The following is a 23,534-nucleotide window of genomic DNA, read 5'->3' as shown; positions in this document are numbered from 1 at the left end:
GGGTCAGCATCTCAGGCCCTCCCCTTTTGATATCCTTGGTTAGCAGCGATTCCAAGTTTTTGGAATCAGGGAACTGAGTAGTTACCTTTATCAAATTACTGGTTATTACATGTACTGGAATCAGGCAGTAGCAGCTAGTCATCCCAGGAGGATAGAATTCCATTAAGACGCTAACAGGCATCTCACTTCGTCTTCCGTTTTGACTCCTAATCAGAGAAGGCTACATTTTTGCTGCTGGACACAGTGCATGATGAACTGAATTAATAACTCAAGCTACACATTTTTATTAAGCCTCTTGTGAATGCTATAACTTCTCTGAAGGCCTGACCTGAAATTATTAGAAACCGTATTTGTTAGCATTGAGGCAGTATTGATGTCTGCTAAGTATTTGTTGAGAATATTTCCAAAATATTCTGGATAGAGTCTGTACTTTTTTAAATGAAGTCTCTGTGCCTTTAGGAGTCTTTTCTAGTAAAAAATATTTCTTCGGTCTTAAGTGGCGGCCCCTTCCCTGGATCTTTCTTGCATCCACCCTGTCAGAATATTGAGAAGATGAGATGAGATGCTTGTGTTCAGTTATGTTCAACTCTTTGTGAACCCATGGACTGTAGCCTCCCAGGCTCCTCTGTCCATTGGATTCTCCAGGCAAGTATACTGGAGTGGGTTGCCATGCCCTCCTCCAAGTATACTGGAGTCGGTTGCCATGCCCTCCTCCACGGGGATCTTCCTGACACAGGGATCAAACACATATCTCTTATGTCTCCTGCATTGGCAGCTGGGTTCTTTACCACGAGCACCACCTTGGAAGCCCGGACCACCACTACATCCTTGAAGAAAACAGTTCTGAGAATGAGTGGACTGGGACAGGTTGTAATTTCCTACCATTGCTGAGGAGTTGCTAAGCAAATAATACAAAACAAACAGAAAGGGGAAAACATTCATTTCACTTCCAGCAAAGGAAAACAAAACATTAGTTCCATGGATACGAGGAATCGAGGCAAGAGGGGGAGTTATCTGCTGCATGTTTGCTTTCTAAATAAGGTTTGAGCCTCATTTGCCTTTTTTGGCTTGGTTTGATTTTGCTTTTGCTTCGGATGTGAGAAGATGGGAGATCTGGTCAAGAAGAAAGGCATGGAACATACTAAGTCCTGGTCTTCCTCTAATAACTCTCAGGGTGGAGATGGAGGCTTACGGGGGCCTCTGAGAGGTGGGGAAAAAAATCCACAATGGCCCGAATCTCACACAAAGCCAGAGCAAAGGACCCTCCCTGGTTCCATAGTGAGAAAAAGAAGTTAGGTTTCTCTCTGAACAGTAGTAGATGAAAGATCACCCGCATGTCACTGAGACCCCACAGGTACTGTGAAAAATACAAACAAATAACAGATCTGACCTCTAACTGAAGGAATTTATCATCTACTCTGGGGGTTCACATAAGTTACTCCCCACAAGGAAGCAAGGCCTGGATAAAGGTAGAGGAAGCCAAAATTGCCATGAGTGGTTCTGAAGTCTGGTGGTGTAGGATGACTTTCTCATGTCCTTGGCTACAGTTCAGGTTTCCTAAATTGTTATCTCCACCTTCAGCTTCTCCGTTGGACTCTTGATTTGGATATTTAACTGCTCAACATCTCTTGCATGCGTGCTCAGTCACTTCAGTCGCGTCTGACTCTTCCTGACCCACTGGACTGCAGCTTCTACTTGCATATTAATAAGAATGTCAACCTTTTCTCCCTAGGCCTGTTCCTTCCCCAGTTCTCCACAGCTTAGCAGTGATTTTTCCACTTACCTAGCATCTCGAGTCAAAAGCCTGAGAATCACTTCTAATATTTTTTTTCATACCCCACATCAGTCCATCAGACCCTCCTGGCTCTGCTACAAAGCTGAGCGTGAATCCATCCATCTCTCACCATGGCAACACCACCACCATCTTTGGCCTTCACGACCGTGATGGCCTCCTTGGCTCTCTCCCATCCATCTGTGTTCTGTTATCCGTCACATAGCCAGAGGTCATTCCCCATCCCCTCTTGGGCCCTTGCAGGAGCATTTCCCAACCAAGAATGCACTTCTCTCAGACCTACGACTGCTGACATCATTCTCATTCTTCAGGGCCCTCAGCTCACAGTGGCCAGTCCTGATCTCCTGCACTAAGGAGCACTGGGTCATTCTCTGTCCTTTCGCTCAGTTTTACTGAAGAACTTGATTACAAATGGTTATATTATTATTGATTGCCTGGCTGCCCCTCAAGGATTGACCTCTAGGAAGAAGAGACTGGATCCTTCTAGTTTCTTGCTGTGTATCCAGGAACCAGAATAAGTCTTGAGTCTGGAATCAAGATTGCCGGGAGAAATATCAATAACCTCAGATATGCAGATGACACCACCCTTATGGCAGAAAGCGAAGAGGAACTAAAAAGCCTCTTGATGAAAGTGAAAGTTGGCTTAAAGCTTAACATTCAGAAAACCAAGATCATGGCATCTGGTCCCATCACTTCATGGGAAATAGATGGGGAAACAGTGGAAACAGTGTCAGACTTTATTTTGGGGGCCTCCAAAATCACTGCAGATGATGACTGCCGTCATGAAATTAAAAGACACTTACTCCTTGGAAGGAAAGTTATGACCAACCTAGATAGCATATTCAAAAGCAGAGACATTACTTTGCCAACAAAGGTCCGTCTAGTCAAGGCTATGGTTTTTCCTGTGGTCGTGTATGGATGTGAAAGTTGGACTGTGAAGAAAGCTGAGTACTGAAGAATTGATGCTTATGAACTGTGGTGTTGGAGAAGACTCTTGAGAGTCCCTTGGATTGCAAGGAGATCCAACCAGCCCATTCTGAAGGAGATCAGCCCTGGGATTTCTTTGGAAGGAATGATGCTAAAGCTGAAACTCCAGTACTTTGGCCACCTCATGCGAAGAGTTAACTCGTTGGAAAAGACTCTGATGCTGGGAGGGATTGAGGGCAGGAGGAGAAGGGGACGACAGAGGATGAGATGGCTGGATGGCACCACTGACTTGATGGACGTGAGTCTGCCTCTCATCACAACTCTGCCTCTCATTTATGAACCTGCTCCTGACCTTGGGCTTGTGTTATCACAAGACTCCACTAATTCCTGCCTCTGCTTATGCTAGGATATGTGGGAAGCCCACCCATGGAATGGCCCAGGGGTGTCCTGCTGCAGGGAAGCCCCTCTGAGCCCACAGTGCACATCCCCCACCCCACCAAGCCCCACACTTGAACTGATGCCTCTGCTTTCCCTCTGGGGGCTTCAGAGAAAGTCACAAGATGGCACCACAGATACCACCCCTTCTATAGTCTTGACAAAGATAGAACTGAGAATTCATTGACTGGGATAGGCTATAATGGAAGAATGCTCCCAGGAGAAGTCTGGATGTGAACTGGGCCTTGAAACATGGTGAAGAAAATGACCTCACGTAACGTAAGTTTCTCAACTTTTTTTCATTATCATCCCTCCAAGGAGTCTTTTTAGACTTCTCCTAATTGCCCCGTCCCATATAAAAGCTTTTTTTTTTTTAATTGGGGTATAGTTGCTTTACAGTGTTGGGTTAGTTTCTGCTGTGAATCAGCTATATGTATACATACATCCCCTCTCTCTTGGACCGCCCCCCTTCCCCATGCCACCCTTCTAGGTCATCACAGAACACCGAGCTGAGCATCCTGTGTTACCCATATACATGGTAGTGTGTACACGTCGATCCTAGTCTCCCAATTCGTCCCACCTCCCCGTCCTTCAGGGCCCACATGTCTGTTTTCTATGTCCGGGTCTCTCTTCCTGCCCTGCAAATGTAATAGGCTCATTAGTACCACTTTTCTAGCAATACACTGCATATCTGCTTATGCACTGTGACACTTTAGAGGTCCACAGATGATTGGAATATCTAAGATTTTTCTCATCCACACCCAACCCCGAAAACCAGTTTTTGCCTCCATGTAGGAAACATCACTCTGCAAAGAATGCAGGTCAGATGTGTTTCTCTTGTGTAAATGATGATGTTCCTCTAATATCTTATTCTACGGTTGGTAGACAAATTTGTCCTCTAAGAAAGATCTTGTCCAGTGTGGTTTCCTTAAGAAAATATTTAGATCCTCTTGGGGGAAAAGTTGAACTCCTCAAAAAACGAGCCTGTGTTGGCAGAAAAGAAGACACTTCATCTCTCCCTTGGCTCGGCTCTTTGGCTCCAGACTTCAAGGAGTCCAGATGCTTTGGAAGGGTGAGAGGTGGCTCCGGAGTCATAGGAAGAAGCTGAACATTGGGAAGACTGCCTTTCTTGGAGCAGACATTCCCTAGAGATTAGAAAGAATGTCTGGTGAGCTGGATTTATCATTCATGTTATTCTATGTTTATATACATTTGCTATGTCTGAGACTTTGTGAGTCAGCAAAAGTAAGAAAGAAAGACAGAAAGGAAGATGGGAAAGTGGATGAGCTATGGCACATTCTGTGGGATCAGTGAGGACCATGGACCCCTTTTCCTGAAGATGTAAGGACAGCTTCATAAAAGAGATGAAAACCAGCATTGCCTTTGCCTCGGTTTTGTGTAGAACTAACAATTGCGTATAACCTTAACTGTAACTGAACAAAGTTGAACTGTCTCCCTCCTCCCTTCACTCATTCTTTCAACAAATATTTGAGTGTCAAGTATTTGTGAATATTATAAAAATGCAAGGAATACCCTGATGGTCCAGTGGTTAGTACACAGTGCTCTCATAGGCAGGGCCCAGGTTCAATTCTGGTTGTGGAACTAAGAGCCTCATGGTAACACACTCAAAAAGAAAAGAAAACATTGTTCACATAGACAAAACAGAAGCTGGAGCTTGTATCTTAGCCTGTGAACAGAGTTATAAGCAATGGGACTTTTATTTTAAAAGTACAAAGGTCAAGATTGATCGACCTTCTCCCCCAAGGCGCTTACAAGCCCACGGGGAAATTACACAGGCGAGAAATTCATGGAGTGACCATGATGTTCCCCAGTGTGTTTGTTCTAGGTTCCACTCTGGGACTCATCAAGGATATTCACTGTTTGTTGTGCTTCAAGGGTGAACTCACCCTTTGGGAACTTAATCTCGCTTGTACTTCTGAATACGATGTTTCTGAAGAGCATACTCAAGTGGCATAATGTCAAGCTGCTACCTAAATTAAGGTCTCTTCTCTCATTTCCCTCTCCCCACAAAACCAGTGATTACAATCAAAGAAACAATTACCTTTGTTTAGCAAGATCTGCGTGTAATTAACCTATGTTTGTTCCCCATTGAAAAATATCTGTACTAAGAGTACATCTAATGAGTCCTTCTGCTCTGGTGCCTGGAAGAAAAGATAGGCAATAAGCCAATGACCTGACGGCCCCACAGTTGCTTCGTTCTTTTGACCTCAAATCTCAAGGAAATCAAATCTGTACATGGGATCCCAGGAGCTGGGGTTTGATAGCTTTTGTGCACACAGAGAACAAGAGCCCTTAAAAGACAGAAGACTGAGACCTTTTCTGTCTAGTCGTTGAAGGGATTATGTCAGCCTCAGAAGGTGTTGTCATGACATTCTCCACAACTGTTGACCTCTTCACATCACTAGGACTAACCTAGTGATGTGAAAGTGTCCTTGGACCCCCCCTGACCACCAGCCAGCTCTCACACTCAACCACAGGTAGGCAGCCATTGTGCAGAAGCCCGCTGAATCTGCTGGTTCTGTTTAGACGTTATAGAGACCAGTACAGCAGCTAGCCTGTTGAGTGATTCTTCAAGAAACCCAGTTCTGAAAGTGCACTTCTTACCCTATATAAGGTCCCTGCAGAGCCTGCTACATAGTCCAACTCCTCCCTCCAGCCAGAGACCTGGGTCCTGGCATCCTGTGCTGAAGCTCCCACTTCATAGCCTCCTTGAAATGGCCATCACCACATTAATCCTCTGCTGTAGAATTCTTACTAAAATCCTCATCTTATCCATAGCAGAACAAAGGCATGTAGGGAAGGGAGTCTTTGGGTTGAGAACCAAGCATGGTTCTCAAGTCTGAGACTCTTGGCTTCCATGTTGTAGGCAACTCTGGTGGGCTCCCCCAGTGGCTCAAATGGTAAAGAATCTGTCTGCAACACAGAAGACACAGGAGACGGGGCTTCAGTCCCTGGGTCAAGAAGATCCCCTGGAAAAGGAAATGGCAATCCACTCCATTATACTTACCTGGGAAATCCCATAGACAGAAGAGCCTGGTGGGCTACAGTCCATAGCATCACAAAGAGTCGGACATGACTGAGCATGCATGCATGCATGCATACTTGGTGAGGAAAAGACCTTGAAGACTCACCATGAACTGTCCTTTATCCTTAGTGTGTCTAACACTCCTTATCAAGCTGACCTTTAACAGTGGAGAGCAAATGGATCTCCAAAAGGAAATTTAAGATCTTAAGAATGAAGCAACTGTGGGACCATTGACTTACTGCTTGTCTATTCTAGATGGGTTTCCCCGATGGTTCAGTGGTGAAGAATCTGCCTGCAACTCTTTGGCCTAGAGGAGATGCAGTTTTGATCCCTGGGTTGGGGATCAAATGGTAAACAGAAAATTCATTTTGAACGTTATGAACTGTCACCTTGGACCTCCAGGGCAGCTGCTAAGTTGCAGAAGAACTTGAGGACTTTGAGGCTGCTCCACACCTTCAAAGCCCTCCTGGTCACTGGTTTCCACCTTCTGGCCACTTGATGCTTTTCTCTGCTACACTTATAAGTAGGCCACTGCCATGGTAGAGAAAATAACTATCTGAAAGTGTCTTTCACTAATCCCTTTAGGATAGTCTCAGAATCTCATTAGGCCCCCAGATTTCATCAGTTCAAATTAACAAACAAACAAACAAACAAAACACATGTATTGACGCGTAAATGAATCACCTCAAGAGAAAATGACACATATAGGGCATGTAACTTACTTACAAGTGGTTCAGATAAAACAGTACCACACATTACACACACACACACACACGCGCACGCGCGCGTGCGCCTGCATAAAGCAAATGGGGTGACATACTAACAATAGGTGAATCTGGGTAATAAATAGACAGGTATTCTTTGTGCCATTTTCAATTATGAAATATTTCTGGACATCTGAAATTCTGTCCAATTAAATAGTTAAAAAGAAACCAACATGATACAGATTGGCTGCTTTTCTCTGATAAATTTCCCCATCATCTTCTGTTTTTCAAAAATGAGCAAAAAGCCTCTATTACATCTCTTCCCTTGCTTTATGTAATTTGAGCTCAAATTTAAATGTGGTGGCTCCTTTAGAAACTACTGCAGCCTGAGACTTTTATGGCCAGTTTTCAGCTACAAACTCAAGTTGTTCTAGGAACATAAGTTTTAAAATAATATTGAAATAGAACTTAAAAACTGAGATGCTAGTGTTTTTTAAAGAGGACTTAAAGAGGACTGATTAGTAAAGAAATGAAAAAGATAAGAAAATAAAGTTTGGTGTATGAAATAAAGTATGCTGTTTCATAAAATCCATACCTCTGAAATGTGTTATGTGAGAGGGTGAACATGCTGATGGCTTCTGAAATTGGCTGAGAATAAATTTGAAATCACATTTCTGTGGAAGTAATTGCCTAGCCCCCAGAGCAATAGTTAGTTCCTAACTTTTGCAAAGATCCTTTTTGAGTACCAAGAAATTTAGTGAGAAGTCGCTCGTGGTTGGAAAAATGTAGAACACATGCAGAGAGAGACTCGCAAGTCTTTGCATTAATTTCACAGCCTCTCAGGAATCTGGGTCCCACCGGCTGGTTTCCACTGATCTGTGCTGGGAAAGCCAAAAAAATATCCAGAAATGATGGCCTCTATGCAGACATCCCCTATGCTAAAGCTGAAGCTCCAATACTTTGGCCACCTGAAGTGAAAAACCAACTGAAAAGACCCTGATGCTGGGAAAAATTGAGGGTAGGAGGAGAAGGGGATGACAGAGGATGAGACGGTTGGATGGTATCACTGACTCAGTGGACATGAATTTGAGCAAACTCTGGGAGATAGTGAAGGACAGGGAAGCCTGGTGTGCTGCAGTCCATGGGGTCACAAAGAGCCAGACACGACTTAGTGAATGAACAACAAATAACAACATGCAAACATCCTAGAACACGTTCATTGCTTGCACTAAAACTTCAGATTCCTGTGTCTACACCAGATTTGCCTATGTCAGAAAACAGATATTCTCCATTTCCTCTTTTAGAGTCTTAATACATAGGCTACTACTGATGTGTTATACCCTCTCAATGTACCTCTCTAGTACTCTAACTAAATCCAAAAACTCTTCACCTTCAAGTACAGCACTGAATTGTGAGAACGCAGAGAATTCATGAAAGACCTTTCTATATGCAAATAATAAATGTGAGAACTTATCATTCCCACCATCAGGGTGATTATCCACATAAATCTTAACTGTGCCATTGAGAGCTAGCATTAAATCATCCCACTGGTCCATTGCATTGTGGGTGATAAGCCAGCATTTTTACATATTTAACCCTAATGCACTGTCACAGGAAATTCACACCCCAGCCTGTCTGCAAGAATCTCTGAAAGAAAATCATGCCAAAAATGACCCATGCCAACCGTCGCCTACTTCATGTGCATAAGAACACAATGTCATGCTTCTCAATCCTTTATACACAAAAGTTTCTTCTACACTGAGTGTTTGGCCCTTTTGAGAGGAATTTTCTCATTTCCACCCTCTCTAGGAGACCTTCCTACAGACAGATCAAGAATATTGTGTCTCTTTTGTTGAGAAATTGTTCTTTCCCAGCATCTGGCACACCTCCCAACCTGTATATCATTATACATCTGCCTTTGGGTCATAGAATCCCAGATATTATTGGAGTGACATGAATTAGGGGATCTATAAACTTGGACTGGGGGAAAAATTACATCTTTATTTTCACTAACCTCTAACTGAAATTTAGCATTTCCTTCAAATATGAATGCAGGCAGCAAACCACAGTAGTCTCAAGGACTTTATCACTGAGAGAAATCACAGGTATTTTCACATCACATTAAGGTTGTACAGATGTCTGAAAATATTTACTCTCATCACTATTTCAAAATTTAGGTAGCTGTTAGACCTGCCATGAGAGCTGGAGCTTGCTATTTAATATGGTAATAAAGAAGCCCATAAATCACCAAATATATCACTAAATCACCAAATATATGTGTATGTGTGTGTGAGAGAGCAAGTGTGTGTGTGTGTACACATATACATATACCAATTATGTGTGTCTGTGCGTGATCAGTTGTGTTCGACTTGTTGAGACCCCATGGACTATATAGCCCACCAGGCTCCTTTTCCCATGCAGTTTTCCAGGCAAGAATACTGGAGTGGGTTGCCGTTTATTTCTCCAAAGGATCTTCCCGACCCAGGGGCTGAGCCCGCGTCACTTGCATTAGCAGGTGGATTCTTTACCATTAGCGGCAAATTATACATATATATTATACATATGTGATTATACATGCATATTTGGTAATTGCATTTTACCATGATTATTTTCTTCATAGTCCTACATATTTCTTCTATTTAAAAACATTATTCAGAAAAGGCATGCATGGGCCTCATCAAAAGGCCAAAGGGATCCAGGATTTATGGAAAAGTAAGGACTCTTGCCTTGAAGTGTGTGCCTTTGAATCATCACTGCTGCCACGTCCTGGAAGACCCTGCACTTGGCTCCATTGTTCTCAGTAACCCACTCCAAGGAGCCCTAGTTTACAACCTGTGACCTCCAGGCTTCCTTGGATGGCGCTAGTCCTGTTTGGCCTCCACAGGCAAGAGACGTTTCTAGGCAGAAGGCCTGGCCAGGTGGGCTGACCTTGGAAGACACCCTTTGTGGCTTTTTACCCTTTTGTGGAAATGTCATGGACATCAGGCAGCAGAAAAACATGCCTTGGCCCCCCATTCATTCCAACCAATGCTTAAGAGGCCCTTGGAGAACATTTCATCCACCTCCTAATTTCACAGTCAAGTCAAAGAATCAAAGCGCAAAATGACCTGCCTCCAAATCCCACAGCTAGTTAATTGCCCTGACCCCCAGAAAAGCCCCCATGTATAAACTACACACGGACACAGAACACCACCCACTAATGTTTACACTGTGCTCATTACATACCATGCACAGCTTCAAGAGCTTTTCATATGTGAATTTCTTTAATTACCACAATGACCTTGTTAGGTAAGTTCTGAGATTATCCTCATCTTACAGGTGGGGAAACTGAGGCCAAGAGTGGTTAAGATACTGAAATTTTACACAGCTTGTATATGATGGAGCCAAGATCTCAGTCAGGCAGGCAGAATCCTCTCAGCCGGCTCTTAAACCATCCTCCTTCCCCAGCCAGCTGCCACCAGGCAGTTGTGGAAGCTGATGTTTTGCTCAGTGCTCAGTTGTGTCCAACTCTTTGTGACCCCATGGACCACAGCATTCCAGGCTTCCCTGTCCTTCACTATCTCCCAGAATTTGTTCAAACTCATGTCCATTGAGTCGGCGATGCCATCCAACCATCTCATCCTCTGTCATCCCCTTCTCCTCCCGCCTTCAAACTTTCCCAGCATCAGGGTCTTTTCCAATGAGTCAGCTCTTCACATCAGGTGGCCAAAGGATTGGAGCTTCAGCTTTAGCATCAGTCCTTCCAATCAGTATTCAGGGTTGATTTCCTTCAGGATTGACTGGTTGGATCTCCTTGCTGTTCAAGGAACTCTCAGGAGTCTTCTCCAGAACCACAGTTCAAAAGCATTAACTCTTTGGCACTCAGCCTTCTTGATGATCCAACTCTCACATCCACACATGATGACTGGAAAAACCATAGCTCTGACTAGACGGACCTTTGTAGACAAAGTGGCAGCTGATGACAAAACCCCAAATCAAGCTGAACAGTTGAACAGTAACTGACAAAGCTCCAGTTTCCTCACCCTGTAAAATATGGCTAGGTCTTCCTTGCACAGCTGGTCCAAAAATGAAGTTAAATATATATTTGCAAGTGCTAAGTGTGTCTGGTACATAAGCTCCTGAAAAATTATAAGTATTGTCATTTTTACTATTACTTTTACCAAGGTGGGCACAAAGGATTGCAGACAAAAATGCAGCAGATAGTGAAAACTAAAACTATGAGAGTAAAAGCAAGAGCAGAAAACCATGGCCCAAGTGGAACAGAGGTCCAGCAATCCCGCCCACATTTGCATCGGCCATGAGATTCCTCCAAACCCATAAGGTTTATTATTTTTTTGTTTTGTTCCTTTTTAAATTTATTTATTTTAGTTAGAGGCTAATGACTTTACAATATCGTAGTGGTTTTTGCCATACGTTGACATGAATCAGCCATGGATGTACATGTGAGCCCCCCTCCCACCTCCCTCCCCCATCCCATCCCTTGGGTTTAAAACTCTACCCATGGTCTCTCTTTTCCCCAAAATGTGTTAATGTGCTCCCTTACTTGGCAAAAGTTGCTATATTCAACCTCCTTCATTTTCGTTCTTTCTCAACTCCTCCCATCCCATGCACAAACCCTGCCAACCTGGCCCAGAAATATCTCCTATATTTCATAATATGATTCAAGCCCTGAATTTAATCCCTTCTCAAAATTAGCATCAGATGACAAAGAAAAATCTACATCCATGCTGCAAAAATTGATAAGGTTGAAAACAACACTCAAATGATATTCAAGGATCTTCCGCTCAATATAGAGAAGTGAGACCAGCCAGAGAACAGGCTACTCTGGCCCCTAGCTGCCAGATCCAAGGAGAGACTCATTGGGAAGCAGAGGCAACAAGGGCAGGGAGTCCCAGCGAAGCCCCACCAGCAACTCCTGGCTTGGAAAGCACAAGAAATGAACGCTTGTTTCAACTACCTTAGCTTCTCCTTTGGGGGAGCTATCCGACTCTACTGTATCTCCCGACTAAACAACCTGCCACACTCTATCCCCACAGTCTAGTGTGTGACCACGCTAGGTCAAAAAGACTTTTCTTCCTGGAGGTTTGACTGTGAGGAAGACACACACTGGAGAGAAGGCAGTTGAAGTTCAGCCATCATGGGATAGACAGCCACACTCTAGAGGGTGACCTAGCACCTCAGGTTTCTAAGAGCTCAGAACCCATGTGTCCTCTTTTCCTGAGGCCCACTGGCTGCATATTCCTTTGATTCTATAAAGTATCCAAGGGTCTTTTCCAATGAGTCAGCTCTGTCCATCAGGTGGCCAAAGAGTGGAGCTTCAGCATTATCCTTCCAGTGAATATTCATGGTTGATTTACTTCAGGATTGACTGATTTGTTCTCCTTGCAGTCCAAAGGATTCTGAAGAGTCTTTTCCAACACCACAGCTCAAAAACATCAATTCTTTAGCACTCAGCTTTCTTTCTAGTCCAACTCTCACATCCATACATGACTATTGGAAAAACCATAATCTTGACGAGACAAACCTTTGTTGGCAAAGTAATGTCTCTGCTTTTTAATAAGCTGTCTAGTTTGGTCATAACTTTTCTTCCAAGGAGCAAGCATCTTTTAATTTCATGGCTGCAGTCACCATCTGCAGTGATTTTGGAACCCAAAAAAATAAAGTGTCTCACAGTTTCCACTGTTTCCCCATCTATTTCCCATGAAGTGATGGAACCAGATGCCATGATCTTCATTTTCTGAATGCTGAGTTTTAAGCTAACTTTTTCACTCTCCTCTTTCACTTTCATCAAGCTCTGTAGTTCTTCTTCACTTTCTGCCATAAAGGTGGTGTCATCTGCATATCTGAGGTTATTGATGTTTCTCCCAGAAATCTTGATTTCAGCCTGTGCTTCATCCAGCCTGGCATTTTGCATGATGTACTCTGAATATAAGTTATATAAGCAGGGTGACAATATACAGCCTTGACGTACTCCTTTCCCAATTTGGAACTGGTCTGCTGTTCCATGTCCGATTCTAACCGTTGCTTCTTGACCTGAATACAGATTTCTCAGGAGGCAGGTAAGGTGTGTGTCCGGTATTCCCATCTCTTTAAGAATGTTCCACAGTTTGTTGTGATCCACACAGTCAAAAGCTTTGGCGTAGTCAATAAAGCAAAAGTAGATGTTTTTCTGGAACTCTCATGCTTTCTTGATGAGCCAACAGATGTTGGCAATTTGATCTCTGGTTCCTCTGCCTTTTCTAAATCCAGATTGAACATCCGGAAGCTCGTGATTCACTAAAGAAAACAGAAACCATTAAAACTACTTAAGAGAGCTAAAGAAATGTAAACTCTAACCCAGTAGGGGGGAAGTTGATGAACTCTCAGTGAAACTGAGGGCTTCACTCAACTCACCGTTAATTCAGTAAATGGTGAGAGGTAACTTGAACCCAGAGGACAAGAACTGCAAGGCCCTCCCATTTGAAGGGTGTGGTCTAGGAGTCCTTATAGTTCCTCTACCGATTATTATTAAAAGGCTCCATATGTCCATCTGAAGCACAGGAAGACTTTGGCATCCAGGGCAAGGATTCCAGACAAAATTCCCTTAAAGAGAAACATCTCCCTGCTCAAGATCAGACCCCCCTATTACTAGAATGGTGTGTCAGTTGACTCAGGCTCTCATAGGACTTCCCTGGTGGCTCAGTGGTAAAGAATCTGCCTGTCAATGCAAGTGCCGTGGATTTAGTCTCTGGTTCAGGAAGCTCCCCTGGAGAAGGGAAAGGCTACCCACTTAGGTATTCTTGCCTAGAGAATCCCATGGACAGAGGAGCCTGGCAGGTTACAGTCCATAGGGTCGCAAAAGAGTCAGACACGACTTAGTGACTAAACAACAACAGGCTCTCATAATAAAATGTCATAGACTTAGTGATTTAAACCACAGAAATTTTTTCTCATAGTTCTGGAGGATGCAAGTCCAAGATCAAGATGCCCACATGGTCAGGTACTGACAACCACCCTCCTCTTTGCTTGCAGACCATGCCTTTGTCCTCATATGGAGGAGAAGGTGGGAGAGAGGAAGCTCTCTGCTATCTCTTCTTATAAAGACACCAATCCTATCTTGAGGTCTCCACTCCCAGGACCTCACCTAAACCCTACCTCCCAAAGGCCTCACCTCCTAATACCACTGCACTGGGGATAAGGGCTTCGATGTATCAGTTAGAGGGGTGTGAAAGTGAAAGTGCTAGTCACTCAGTTGTGTCCAATTCTTTGTGACCCTATGGACTGTAGTCCGTCAGGCTCCTCTGTCCATAGAATTCTTCAGGCAAGAATACTGGAGTGGGTGGCTATTCCTTTCACCAGGGGGTCTTCCCAACCCAGGGATAGAATGCAGGTCTCCCACATTGCAAGCAGAGTCTTTACCATCTGAGCCACCTGGGAAGCCCAAAATTTAGTCCATAACAAACTCCAAAACTTCTTTTTCAGTGGGTATCATTTATCCTTGGGAACTCTTAAGATGTATATAATCTATCTTCAAATACTTTGCATAGACAGTGCTACTCACGCATGCATGCTTGGTTGCTCAGTCATGTCTGACTCTTTGTGACCCCGTAACCTATAGCTCACCAGGCTCCTCAGTCCATAGGATTCTCCAGGTAAGAATACTGGAGGAAGGGGAGGGTTGCCACTTCCTACTCCAGGGGATCTTCCCAACCCAGGGATCAAACTCGCATCTCCTGCATCTCCTGCATTGGCAGGCATGTGCCACTGTGCCAACTGGGAAGCCTCTTACAGTGCTACCCATCAGTTGAAGTCATATCTTAGGTATAGTTGGTGACTTTATGGAGAACCCTGCCTATGATGAACCTTCTCACCAACACGCCTACTATACACCAAGGAGGCTACACCCAGAATTTCAGCCACCCAAATCTCCATCAACACCCAAGGCTTTTCTGCTGCTGCTACTGCTGCTAAGTTGCTTCAGTCACATCCAACTCTGTGTGACCCCATAGATGGCAGCCCACCAGGCTCCCCCATCCCTGGGATTCTCCAGGCAAGAACACTGGAGTGGGTTGCCATTTCCTTCTCCAACTCATGAAAGCGAAAAGTGAAAGTGAAGTCGCTCAGTCATGTTCAACTCTTAGCGACCTCATGGACTGCAGCCTACCAGGCTCTTCCATCCATGGGATCTTCCAGGCAAGAGTACTATAAAAGAATCTGAAAAGGGTTTTGCTTAGTGAAATTAGTGGTATGCAAGTTATGTGATAAAGCAAAGTGGTAGTTACAATCCCCACACTTCATGAATAGGATAGAAGAATCCAGTAAATAATATCATCAACGTTTGATGACTCAAGACTGCCATGTCCAGCCATCGAGATGGGAGAAGTCTGGTCTGTGGACGATGTCATGTCTTCCTCAAATGAATGTTCCTGCAACATGGTCAGACCACCCATAAGAGAGAGAAGTGGGACTTCATTCACTGAGCTCAAACACTTGATAATAGCAGTTTGTTTACTAAATATCCATGTGGGAGGCAGTGTTAAGTTTGAAATTGCTCGTCTCACCTGGTTAGGCCATCACCATCTGCCTAAAAAAACCTGAGAGTTTCTGAGGTAATCAGAGAACTAGCCAGCTCCCAAGAGAAGGTTAGACTATAAAGGCTTGTATGTTAACAATGTGTATGTTTGGTATTTAAAGTGTTTGTGGGTAATTTGCTCTATCAGAAGCAATGAATTCTCTTGGTGATTCCATTAAAAGTGCCTTTTATTTTAGACTTGAGATATTAAGCTGAAAGGTTTAAGAGAGTTTGGCTAGATTTGTAAACAGTGTTGGAATACTTAAGAGAAGCTGAAATTTACTGCATCTATAAGTTTAATTTATTATATCAACTACAGAGAAGAGATCAAATATATTATATTTATAAATGCAGTAAAAATGTGTAAAGGAATTTAATTAACCAAGTTGTAAATGAGGCTGATTATTTAAAGTAGTTTTGTCTGTCCAACTGGAACACTAATAAAAGCATCCTTGAATAGGATTGCTAAAATCCACTGGATTTATAAAAAGAACAATAAGATTTACAGGTGGGACTGACAGGCTTAAGGAAAAAAAACTTGTACATTTTTTATGTGAATCAATTGAATGCTACCGTTGATGCTATCTAACCATCTCATCCTCTGTCATCCCCTTCTCCTCTTACCCTCAATCTCTCCCAGCATCAGGGTCTTTTCCAATGAGTCCACTCTTTGCATTGGGTGGCCAAATTATTAGAGCTTCATTAGCCAAGTTTAATATCATTCTGATGTTAATATCTTCAGACTGGGAACAGAAGTGAGGAGACCAGAATTCTGGGGAACTTTGAAGTATGGATAACTGAGAGATTACCTGCTGTATGGCCTGCCACAGGAAAGTCCTCACCACAGGCTACATAATACACTGTATTGCATTCAAGACCTCTTTTCACCTTTTCCCACCCCTGACTTGCTTGCATCGTTGCCATTGGCCTACACAGGAACAAACATCAAAACTACCGATATCAAAACCTGCAGGGCCAACTTCTCCTTCCAAGAAGGGAATAGATATTACCCAATTCCTCCTAATAAGCAAAATCGAAAACCTTGGACATTATATTTAAAACAAATAGGGACTTCCCTGGTGGTCCAGTGGTTAAGAATCCACCTTGCAATGCAAGGACACAGGTTCAATCCCTGGTCAGGGAACTAAGAGCCCACAGACCTTGGAGCAACTAAGCCCAAGAACCACAGCTAATGAGCCCACACACTCTACGGCATGGGCACCACAACGAAGACCAACACATCCAAATCAATAAAGAGGAAAAGGCAAGGACCTAACAGAAGCAGAAGAGATTAAGAAGAGGTGGCAAGAATACACAGAACTATACAAAAAGGATCTTAATGAGCCAGATAACTATGATGATGTGGTCACTTAACTAGAGCCAGACATCCTGGAATGTGAAGTCAAGTGGGCCTTAGGAAGCAATACTACAAACAAAGCTAGTGGAGGTCATGTAATTCCAGTTGAGCTATTTCAAATCCTGAAAGATGATGCTGTTAAAGTGCTGCACTCAATATACCAGCAAATTTGGAAAGCTCAGCACTGCCCACAGGACTGGAAAAGGTCAGTTTTCATTCCAATCCCAAAGAAAGGCAATGCCAAAGAATGTTCAAACTACTGTATGATTGTGCTCCTTTCACATATTAGCAAGGTAATGCTCAAAATCCTCCAAGCTAGGCCTTAGCAATACGTGAACCAAGAACTTCCAGATGTACCAGCTGGATTTAGAAAAGGCAGAGGAACCAGAGATCAAATTGCAAACATTTGTTGGATAATGGAAAAAGGAAGGGAACTCCAGGAAAATACGTACTTCTGCTTCATTGACTATGAGAAAGCCTTTGACTGTATGGATCGCAACAAACTATGGAAAATTCTTAGAGATGAGAGTACCAGGCCATCTTACCTGCTTCCTGAGAAGCCTGTATGCAGGTCAAGAAACAACAGTTAGAACTGGACATCGAACAGCAGACTGGTTCCAAATTGGGAAAGGAGTATGTCAAGGCCATATATCGTCACCCTGCCTGTTTAACTTCAATGCAGAGCACATCATGGAAAATGTTGAGCTAGATGAATCAGAAGCTGGAATCAATATTGCCAAGAGAAATACCAACAGTCTCAGATATGCAGATGATAATGACAGAAATGGAAGAGGAACTAAAGAGCCTCTTGATGAAGGTGAAAGAGGAGAATAAAAAAGCTGGCTTAAAACTTAATAATCAAGAAACTAGGATCATGACATCCAATCCCATCACTTCATGGCAAACAGAAGGGGAAAAAGTGGAAACTGTGATAGATTTTATTTTCTTGGACTCCAAAATCACTGCAGACACTGTAGCCACGACATTAAAAGATGCTTGCTCCTTGGAAGAAAAGCTATGACAAACCTAGGGAGCCTATTAAAAAGCAGAGACATCACTTTGCTGACAAAGGTCTATGTAGTCAAAGCTATGGTTTTTCCAGTAGTCAGGTACAGATGTGAGAGCTGGATCCTAAAGAAGGCTAAGCACTAAAGAATTGATGCTTTCAAACTGTGGTGCTGGAGAAGATTCTTGAGAGTCCCTTGGACAGCAAGGAGATCAAACCCATCAATCCTAAAGGAAAGCAACCCTGAATATTCATTGGAAGGACTGATGCTGGAGCTGAAGCGCCAATCTTTTGGCCACCTAATGTGAAGAGCTGACTCATTGAAGAAGACCCTGATGCTGGGAAAGATTGAGAGCAGGAAGAGAAGGGAACAACAGATGATGAGATGGTTGGATGGCATCACCAACACAGTGGATATGAGTCTGAGAAAAGTCCAGGAGATAGTGAAGGCCAGGGAAGCCTGGAGTGCTGCAGCCCATGAGGCCACAAAGAGTCAGACACAACTTACGACTGAACAGTAACAACAACAAAGGTTAGATGAGGTCATAAGGGTGGGAACCTGATTCAACAGGACTTGTATCCTTAGTAGAAAAGGAAGAGACACCAGGGATGCATGTGCTAAAACAAAAGGCCATGTGAGGATGCAAGGAGAAGACAGGAGTCTACAAGCCAAGGAGAGAGGCTGCAGGAGAAACCAAACTTGCCCATTGTCAGAAATAAAGAGCCACAAGCTAGTCTGCCACAAGCTAGTCTTGCCAAAATCAGCTGGATCATCGAAAAAGCAAGAGAATTCCAGAAAAACATCTATTTCTGCTTTATTGACTATGCCAAAGCCTTTGACTGTGTGGATCACAATAAACTGTGGAAAATTCTTCAAGAAATGGGAATACCAGACCACCTGACCTGCCTCTTGAGAAACCTGTATGCAGGTCAGGAAGCAACAGTTAGAACCGGACATGGAACAACAGACTGCTTCCAAATAGGAAAAGGAGTACGTCAAGGCTGTATATTATCACCCTGCTTATTTAACTTATATGCAGAGTACATCATGAGAAACGCCGGACTAGAAGAAGCACAAGCTGGAATCAAGATTGCCGGGAGAAATATCAATAACCTCAGATATGCAGATGACACCACCCTTATGGCAGAAAGTGAAGAGGAACTAAAAAGCCTCTTGATGAAAGTGAAAGAGGAGAGTGAAAAAGTTGGCTTAAAACTCAACATTCAGAAAATTAAGATCATGGCATCTAGTCCCATCACTTCATGGGAAATAGATGGGGAAACAGTGGAAACAGTGAGACTTTATTTTGGGGGGCTCCAAAATCACTGCAGATGGTGACTGCAGCCATGAAATTAAAAGACGCTTACTCCTTGGAAGGAAAGTTATGACCAACCTAGACAGCATATTGAAAAGCAGAGACATTACTTTGCCCACATAGGTCCATCTAGTCAAGGCTATGGTTTTTCCAGTGGTCATGTATGGATGTGAGAGTTGGACTGTGAAGAAAGCTGAGCGCTGAAGAATTGATGCTTTTGAATTATGGTGTTGGAGAAAACTCTTGAGAGTCCCTTGGACTGCAAGGAGATCCAACCAGTCCATTCTGAAGGAGATCAGCCCTGGGATTTCTTTGGAAGGAATGATGCTAAAGCTGAAACTCCAATACTTTGGCCACCTGATGCGAAGAGTTGATTTATTGGAAAAGACTCTGATGCTGGAGGGATTGGAGGCAGGAGGAGAAGGGGACGACAGAGGATGAGATGGTTGGATGGCATCACCGACTTGATGGACATGAGTTTGGGTAAACTCCGGGAGTTGGTGACGGACAGGGAGGCCTGGCGTGCTGCAATTCATGGGGTCGCAAGGAGTCAGACATGACGAGAGACTGAACTGAACTGAACTGAACAAGCAAGTCTAGGGACTTCCCTGGAGGTCATGTGGCTGAGACTCCACACTCCCATTGCAGGACCCCTGGATTGGATCTCTGGTCAGGGAACTAAGAGTTCACATGCTACGACTAAAGATCCCACATGTCACAGCTAAGACCCTGTGATGCCAAATCAATCAATAAATATATTTTTAAATCTAGCCTGTGCAAATTTCTTCCAGTCACCAAAGGTGTAGCACTGTAAGCAGAGGACTCAGTTATCATCAATCTAAATCCACATGGAAGTGCTCTCCTGTAGAGAAACTCAACAAAGACATACGTACAACTAGAAGCACCATGCCTTTGTATGAAAACCATACAACTTATTAGAGGTCTTCTGTTTTAACAGGACACACACGGAACAGTGCTTCAAACTACAAGTACTATAGACATCTCCATGGGTGAAGTTATACGTTCCAATACGTGAGATGGCTTCTTAGTGTAACTATGGCATGTTGTCCTGATGGAATCTGGCATTCTCATATGAAATTGTAGGAAAAACTGAACCAGAGCAATAAAACGGTCTGAAGAATCAATTGTCCCAGTGACAAAATCTGCTTCTCATACTGAAGTGAATTTGATTGACTGATTAATTATGTAGCTCAATATAACAGAGCAATTACTGGTATGTAGCCAAAAAAAAGTAAGGAAAAAAGCATCCTAAGGAGGACCAAGGGGTCAATTAATGACTTTTTTTGTTTTTTTACTGTTTTTTGTATTTGTCAGCTCTTGATCACAAAATTTGAATATGCAAAGTTGTAATGTTTTTTTTTTCCTTCTGAATAAGTAATCATGATCATGCTTCCCTGGTGATTCAGAAGGTAAAGAATCTGCCTATAACGCAGGAGACACAGGTTCCATCCCAGGGTCGAGAAGTTCCCCTGGAGAAGGAAATGGCAACCCACTCCAGTATTCTTGCCTGGAGAATCCCATGGACAGAGGATCCTGGAAGGCAACAGTCCATGGGGTCGCAAAGAATTGAACACGACTGAGCAACTAAAACTCTCGCTTTCACATACCTAATTTTGTGTCTGTGATTTTTTTGTTGTTTTGAAAGCCTCCCCCACCAACAAATTTTATAAACTTCAGTTTCTACATCACCCAGATTCATCCCTGCTGGGTCTACAAGACGATAGATCCAGACAAGAGCTAGCACCCGCGGCTTTAGTTGTTCTAAGAAAAGTTGCATGCATCATCACCATCCCGGACAGCACAAAGAATAGCACTAGGGTTTGTTTTTTTTTTAAAAAAGAAAAAGACTTTCTTAGTCAAGAAAATGATTGGAAAAAGTCAAATTTTGAATGTGGAAAATTTTTAAGAAAAACTACAAACAATTCTTCACCTATATTTTTCCTTCTTACTATACTATGAACATGCTTAACATGTGACAAACACCTAAGTCAATCTAAAAGGTTATTTCAACAAATATAAAATAAAATGTTAAAGTGATTGAGAGGCATTGTATCTGTTTTATTTTCCTTGTGATAAAATAGTGGTGAGTCTTACAGGTGATGGCATCTTAGCTTTGGTAAAATACACAAGTGTGTGAGAAGCAGTTTTCATTGACAATCCAAGAGCAGTTCATCAACATTGCAAACACCCCAATCAGGAATCTACGCTCCAGGGCCAGTTTCTTCATATCTGAAAGATCCTTTCAGAAGCCCACAAGGCAGAGCCTTCACGCATCCACTCTGGCTCTAGCAGAGGGTTTGTTAACTAGCACAAAGAATGTCAGAAAATGAGTGATGCTCAAGGTCTGTGAACTGGGAGCTGGACACATTTTCCAGGCACCTCTGCCCAGGGATGAGCAGTATGTGACAGTCTAGCCAGCACAATGTGTGAGAGTCTGACACCACACGTGCAACCCTATTAAGTCTCGTATTCCACGAAATTGCTATGAATTCTGTTGCATGGTCTGACCTTCAGAGAGGCTAAGGACACAGAGTGGAACCTCCCCTGAGCCTGCAAGGACGGGCTTCACGTTCTTTGCCAAACAAAGCTTGTTTGGTGGATGAATGGATTCTGAGATTGCTTTCATGGTCAACCCTTGGTGATGAGGTTACAGAGGACAAGAACTAGAACCTTCACCCATCTCTGCTTTGGGGAGGCAATCTGTATCCACAAAGAGCCCCAGACAACTGTGAAGACCCCACTGACTACCTGAAGCACAGAGTCCCCATGGTTCCTGACTGCCTTTCACCATCTTCACCCTCCCAAACCAAAGTCACTTCTCCAAGCCACTGTGTGACTGATTCAAGAGCTACAACCCAAGTCATGAAGTTCCATAATCATGAGAATCTCTCTCCTTGGCACAATGATGTGAATAAAATGACACTGGCATAGGTTCAACTCTTGAAAATCTGTTTAATTTTGCCCCAGGTAATTAGTTTATTTGTTCTCTGAATGTGGCCCAAAACAGATCCATTTGGAGTCTCTGTTACTAACAGACATATAGTGGTTGCTTAGCAACATCATGCATTGTTATTGCTTCATCTAATTTCAAATTCTCAATCCGCAGTAAAGGTCTACAGAGAGAAGTTATTGTTCAGGGTGGGCCAGATACCATTTTTCACTGTAGCCCATTCAATTTAGAAAAGAAATTACAGCGTACTGTTTAATCAACATAAAATGATTTGTGCAAAACATTTAGAATCTCCTTGAAATGTAGCTGTCTTCTTTCACTAATCAGATCTATTTAATTTATTCTAAAGTTTCCCAAGGAGATTTCCTTTCTCCTTCCATCCTTGCTCTGTCTTCCTGTCCAACTTCCAAGGCAATTTATAGATACACTTTCGATGGGAACTAGGAGATTTGGGAAGGAAGTTTAGAAATATAAAATACACTTTTAGTATCCTGGGATTAGCCGTGGAAAGGTACTTCAAGTGTTGTTTTTCTAATGACTTACTCCAAAGTCCAACTTCATTAGAAGACACATTTAACATCAAAGTTTTCTGATAAGAATGCTGCAAAATTAATTAATTGTTTGCTCTAATAACAGAATGGCTTTCCTTCAAGTATCTTCAGGAGTATTGTTGAGGTGCCCTCCCAAAAGATGGCATATCACATTTTTTCATTCACCAAAAAATATCCCTTGACGTTAAGATGAAATTCTTAGCAAAACTCATTGGAAAGCACTCATTTTCACAAAACTGGTGAAGGCATGTCTGCAGTGAGTGACCCTTCCACTATGTATTAAGAGTACTGAAATAGCAAGTGAATAAAAATGGATTAACAAAGACTCTTGATTATTGTGATGGCTTGGAATCTGGAACCATCTAGAATAAAAACTCACAAATTTAGGCTGATGGGGGGAAAGAACAATAAGAGTGAATAAATGGGCAAAAATAAATGGAATATTTTAAAGGAAATGTAATTTTGTTCCTATAACAGTATGGTGAAAATCGGATTTTCATAGCAGTAAAATCTCTCCTAGGACAGATAAGATTGATTTTTGTTGTCTTAAAACCTTATTACCCCTATTGGTTTGTGTGTGTGTTGTAGGAGGAGATTCCCTAGAGAGGATGCTTAAGTTACAATAAAATAGATGGTCAATAAGTCACTGGGGTAGGGGGGATCAGTTTATTCTTGGCTTTGGGATTTGTTTTCATAAAGGACACTGTGATCTTAGGGGCTAAAAGGAGGAGCATCTAGGAATGCTGGAAAAGAAACTCGGGAAGAAGAGTCCAGCCATTGAACTGAGGGGCTTTACTGAAGGCTTTCTGTAGGCATCAGCACCCTCCTCCCTGAAGGGGCAGCCAAGGGAACTGCTTAAGAGCTCATTGGACCCAAGG

The sequence above is a fragment of the Bos javanicus genome, chromosome 20 (genome assembly GCF_032452875.1).
Source record: "Bos javanicus breed banteng chromosome 20, ARS-OSU_banteng_1.0, whole genome shotgun sequence".
NCBI classification, from domain to species: Eukaryota; Metazoa; Chordata; class Mammalia; order Artiodactyla; family Bovidae; genus Bos; species Bos javanicus.
The sequence above is the reverse complement of the archived record's forward strand: the minus strand, read 5'-3'. Positions refer to the sequence as shown.